General features: G+C 45.2%; 1 non-coding gene across 1 annotated transcript; it reads right to left on the reverse strand.

The window, feature by feature from the left end:
* Positions 1–5,576: 5,576 nt before the first annotated feature.
* LOC121550132 lies at positions 5,577–5,693 on the reverse strand. Its single transcript, XR_005996915.1, has one exon. It is a non-coding gene; the product is annotated as a U5 spliceosomal RNA (small nuclear RNA).
* Between the last annotated feature and the right edge of the window lie 307 nt (positions 5,694–6,000).

Genomic DNA, 6,000 nt, shown 5'->3' on the forward strand with positions numbered 1-6,000 from the left:
TGCAGACCACCTTGTCACAGGCGTCTGCTAGGTGGCCATGCTCACCACACTTACAGCTTAGGCTGGTCCTGGTAGTGAACATGGCCCATAAGGGAGGGTTAAGATGCAGTTCACCTGCGCAGGTATAAAACAGTTCTTTTTGGAGGAATTTCCTGCAGAAATCCAATCGGGATAACTCCATTGTTTTTCCTCCCTTCTCCTTTAAAAGGAGGCACACGGCGTGGTGCCTCCGCATGCCAGCCTGTGCTGCTGACATGGAGGCCCACTTCCTTTAGCCCAACACCAGTGAGAAAATAAACACCAAAAAATAGTGGTTGGGGGGGGGGTGGCAGGCCCAGCTATGCTAGGCTAACAGGGCCTACCAAAACCCCGGGACACACAACTAAACTTATCAACAATAGGGAAAGACTGTAGGGGGAAGGGGTTTAAACTAAACACGAAAGGACACGTGGGGAGGATGGAAAATATAATAAAAAATACACCAAACAAACCAATTAAAGGGCTGGGAGGCTAGCAGGCCGGAAGACTAAAACCTCCCAGTGGACAAACAAACAAGAGGGAATTTTAAATGGGGTAACAAAACTGGGGAAACAATATGGATGGGGTGAGGGGACACAGAAAAAAAAATACTCACTATCAAGCCAAGATTGAGGGGCGAGGGGGCTAGCCGGCCTCCCCAGCATGCCAGGCTAACCAGCTAGCAGGCCGGCCAGCCAGCAAAAGGGCCCCCCAAGTGGCAACAAAAACCAAGACAAGGGAAAATTCAGGGGATGGAAATACAATTTAAGGGGTATGGATGGGTTAAAGGGTGCTACAAAACGAACAAACAATGCCTGCCAAGCCTAAGGGGCGAGGAGGCTAGCAGGCCAGTCAAGTTAAAAGCTAAACAGGCCGGCCAGCCAGCAAGCCAACCCAGCTAGCAAACACTACACAAACAAAAAACAAGGGGGTTAAAACTAAGGGGAAACTAGGGCTACAAGAGGATGGGGAAACACAAATTACAAAAATAAGAAAAAATTTAAGTCAAACAACAAGCAAACACAGAGCACAAACACGATTTCTTTTAAAAGTTATTTTTTTTAAGGTAAAGTGAAAACAAAAACACATAACAACAAGCTAACAAAGAAAAGCAATAAATAAATAAGGGAAACAACTTAACTCACCCTACAGGTGCTGGTGCAGATTTTATTTATTTATTTTTCAAATGCAATTTACAGTGACATTTTCCCATTAACGCTTTTTTTTATGCAAATCTTACACTACCCCAAATTCCCTTACCAAAGTCTTCCCCGTACATGTAACTCTCCATTTCAATCACTTTTCTTAATTTCCATACCAACACAAAAAAGCATCTGCTGGCACTGCTATATATTTTCCCTTTTTAATACATACATTCTTTTTTCCCACAGTACCAGCTTCCCCAAACTAATAATCATCCACACAGCCCTAAACTGTTTCTCTGGCAGTGTTAGGATGTTCCTACCATTCAGCACAATCTTGTCACAGACCATGTTGATGAAGGTTGTGCACTTTCTCCAGAATTCCTTTGCAAAAACACACTCCCAGAATACATGCATTACCCGTTTCATTTTTTTTTTGCACCTGGGGCACTCTGCATTCACTGCACAGTCGTGCATGTACATCCTCTCCTTTATGGACAATCTATTTAAAGCACACAACCATCCCAAATCCTTGCACTCATTATCCAGCCATTTTGGCTGTATCCCCTCACAATTAACTACATTCAAATCAGCCTCATATCTCTGCTCCCAACTTTCTCTTACAGTGGGGAAAAAAAGTATTTAGTCAGCCACCAATTGTGCAAGTTATCCCACTTAAAAAGATGAGAGGCCTGTAATTTTCATCATAGGTACACGTCAACTATGACAGACAAAATGAGCATTTTTTTTCCAGAAAATCACATTGTAGGATTTTTAATGAATTTATTTTCAAATTATGGTGGAAAATAAGTATTTGGTCAATAACAAAAGTTTCTCAATACTTTGTTATATACCCTTTGTTGGCAATGACACAGGTCAAACGTTTTCTGTAAGTCTTCACAAGGTTTTCACACACTGTTGCTGGTATTTTGGCTCATTCCTCCATGCAGATCTCCTCTAGAGCAGTGATGTTTTAGGGCTGTCGCTGGGCAACACAGACTTTCAACTCCCTCCAAAGATTTTCTATGGGGTTGAGATCTGGAGACTGGCTAGGCCACTCCAGGACCTTGAAATGCTTCTTATGAAGCCACTCCTTCGTTGCCCGGGCGGTGTGTTTGGGATCATTGTCATGCTGAAAGACCCAGCCACATGCCCTTGCTGATGGAAGGAGGTTTTCACTCAAAATCTCACGATACATGGCCCCATTAATTAGTTCCTTTAAACGGATCAGTCGTCCTGGTCCCTTTGCAGAAAAACAGCCCCAAAGCATTATGTTTCCACCCCCATGTTTCACAGTAGGTATGGTGTTCTTAGGATGCAACTCAGCATTCTTTGTCCTCCAAACACGACGAGTTGAGTTTTTACCAAAAAGTTATATTTTGGTTTCATCTGACCATATGACATTCTCCCAATCCTCTTCTGGATCATCCGAATGAACTCTAGCAAACTTCAGACGGGCTTGGACATGTTCTGGCTTAAGCAGGGGGACACGTTTGGCACTGCAGGATTTGAGTCCCTGGCGGCGTAGTGTGTTACTGATGGTAGGCTTTGTTACTTTGGTCCCAGCTCTCTGCAGGTCATTCACTAGGTCCCCCTGTGTGGTTCTGGGATTTTTGCTCACCGTTCTTGTGATCATTTTGACCCCACGGGGTGAGATCTTGCGTGGAGCCCCAGATCGAGGGAGATTATCAGTGGTCTTGTATGTCTTCCATTTCCTAATAATTGCTCCCACAGTTGATTTCTTCAAACCAAGCTGCTTACCTATTGCAGATTCAGTCTTCCCAGCCTGGTGCAGGTCTACAATTTTGTTTCTGGTGACCTTTGACAGCTCTTTGGTCTTGGCCATAGTGGAGTTTGGAGTGTTACTGTTTGAGGTTGTGGACAGGTGTCTTTTATACTGATAACAAGTTCAAACAGGTGCCATTAATACAGGTAACGAGTGGAGGACAGAGGAGCCTCTTAAAGAAGAAGTTACAGGTCTGTGAGAGCCAGAAATCTTGCTTGTTTGTAGGTGACCAAATACTTATTTTCCACCATAATTTGCAAATAAATTCATTAAAAATCCTACAATGTGATTTTCTGTATTTCTTTTCTCATTTTGTCTGTCATAGTTGACGTGTACCTATGAAAATTACAGGCCTCATCTTTAAGTGGGAGAAATTGCACAATTGGTGGCTGACTAAATACTTTTTTCCCCACTGTATATGTCTGCCAAATCGTAATCACTCAACTTCTTTTTAGATATTGCGCAGAAAAATCATATTCCCCCTCTAAGTATGTATTGAAATCCCCCCCCATTATCACTGCGGTTTGTGCACAGAACATCTGGTAAGTGCTTAAAGAAGTCTAACCTTCCCCCTTTTAATGTAGGTGCGTACACGTTTACTAGGCGAATCTTATTATTAAGCTTGCCATCTACGTACATAAGCCTCCCTGGTAAGATGATTCTTACCTCAATAACAAAACCAGTGTTCTTAAATACTATCCCCACCCCGTCCGAATGCACATTGCCTATGCTCCATGCTGAAGCCCCCGCCTTCCAGTCCTTACTCAACCTTTTAATGTCCTCCGTGTTCTTTAAATGACACTCCTGAAGGAAGCACACTTGGATGTCCAATGCCTTTAAGGAGAAAAACAGAGATGCCCTCTTAGCAGTGTCTCTCAATCCCCTGGCGTTAACCTGAGAAGACGTTAAATATTATTTGGTTTTATCTGATGTTCCGTCTCCATTCCCCTTGGTCAGAAACATTGGTTGACTTCAGGTTGTCCACCATAGAGCTGCTCACAAACTCTGGCTGGGAATCCACGCTGCCCTCGCTGTCCTCTTCTGCTGGTGTACCGGCCAGTTCTGATGTATACTCTGCTGCTGAGGACAGCTCCGGACCCGGGGCACCTTCCTCTCCAGTCACCTCGTTCTCCAAAGCGTGGAACCTGCTGAATGTCTATTACTTGTTTTTTGTACTCATTGTCCAGCCTTTCCTCTGTTACTTTTCTTTTTGCTGTTTTCTTTCCCCCGACTGTTTTCCAATCCATCTCTTTATCCTCTTCTGTTTCACCCCACTGTACTCTGCCTTCCTCTGGGGTATCCGGTATTATCATCCCCTGAAACAATTCCTCTGTTGCCATCTGTTCCTGTTGAGCTGAGGTTCCGGATGTCCAGCAGCGCGGGACTCCGACTCATCGGCCGGAGCCTCTCTCAGAGTAGTCTCCGGAAGAGCCGACGGGAGGGTCCCACGTAAGGTATCTCCAGCCACCGCGCTCCCGTCTACAACCGCAGGCGCATGGTCTCTCGAGATCTCGTCCAAGACCACCTCAATCTCGTAGTGATTCTGCGTAGGTTTTATGCCTGCCCGGGCAGTCCTTGAACATGTGCTCAGTTGAATCACAGAGATTGCAAGATTTGGGTTTTTGGCAAGCCCTAGCCAGATGACCCGCCTCCAGACAGGCCCTCTCCACATCTTCTACACATTTTAGGCTGCCCATAAAAGTACCCCTTTACACCACCAATGTAGAAGGACGCTGGTGGGTATTTAATTCCTCCCATCTGTGTTCTAAATCGGACAGCATATTTTCTATTTCCGTTCCACATTCCATCATTATCAATTTATTTTGTTCCGGGCCCCAGTACATCACAATATTTACCCAGGAAGGATCGCATGTCCTGCTCTTTCACATACGGATTCTGCATGCAAACAGTTATGGTCCTTACCCGACTTGCGAACAGAGGCTCCATGTTGAAGTTGGAAATCGGCGTTCCGTCCTTATATTCCAAGCTTCCTGACACAAGTAGTCCCCCATGAAGGTTACCTCGAAAGCATTCCGTAGAGGAACATCTCTGTAGCAGTAGATTCGTTCTGCCGTCACTCCAAGAAAATCAAAGATGACTTATTTCGCAAAACTCCTTCTTCCCATGCTGAACTGCGTTCCATCTTTTTCTTTCCCGACAAATCGGATTGTGTTCAGTAGTCGTGCCGAAGGGGCCGACGTAAAATCTCCTGTCGCCATCACCTTCTCTTGTCTTTTGTTAACAAAACCACTTGATCTTAGCCAAAAGGCCGAGAAGCGATAACCCACAAATTGACCCGGGCACCCGGGGGACTCGGGAGACCTCAGCGGTTTAGCAAAAGTGGGCCTCCTCCCATCGCAACCCCCCCCCACACGTTTCCCTGGCGACAGGCAAGTGTTTTTTCCAAAAAGTCGCTGATGCGTCAAGTCCCTACTAGCTCTTTACGTCCAGTGCTATTTCTTCAAAGGCAGGAAAATACGCCAGTTGTCATTGTCGGGCTTGAATTCAATTGGCCGAGTGACTACTTTGACTGGAAAAATACGCTGGTCAGCCAGCATGAACTCAAATGCAAAAAGTCTGCGTGGCAGGCAGACACAGTCTCTGTTGATTTCTCTTGAAACAAGATATCGGGCTCTGCCAGAAGCAAAGCCCCTCCAAAAATACGTTGAAGTCGTAAGTGTTCCTCTCCACGGAAGTCTTTAGTAAAAGGTGAAAGGCTTGTGCGTAATGAAGAGAAACCAGAGTCGTATGGAAGTCAGAGGTTGGGGCCCGAGACACACTCTGTTTACTCTAGGCCGGGTTGTCCCCGAACCCACTTGCCAAGTTTTCGGGGGCTGTGGGGAAAAAGTCAGACAGACACAGACCCACTATCCTGGTGAAGTATGCTCTTTTTTTGGTCAACAACAGACAGACACACAATCCTGGTGAATGCCAAATGTTTTTTAAAAATTAAGAAAGATGGAGGGAAACGCTGGACCGCACGAAAATCGCTTTGCCCTTCTATCAGTTAGGATTTTTTTTTATTTCTCTCTTCTGCTGGCTGTTTACCTACCT

The sequence above is a fragment of the Coregonus clupeaformis genome, chromosome 34 (genome assembly GCF_020615455.1).
Source record: "Coregonus clupeaformis isolate EN_2021a chromosome 34, ASM2061545v1, whole genome shotgun sequence".
NCBI lineage: Eukaryota > Metazoa > Chordata > Actinopteri > Salmoniformes > Salmonidae > Coregonus > Coregonus clupeaformis.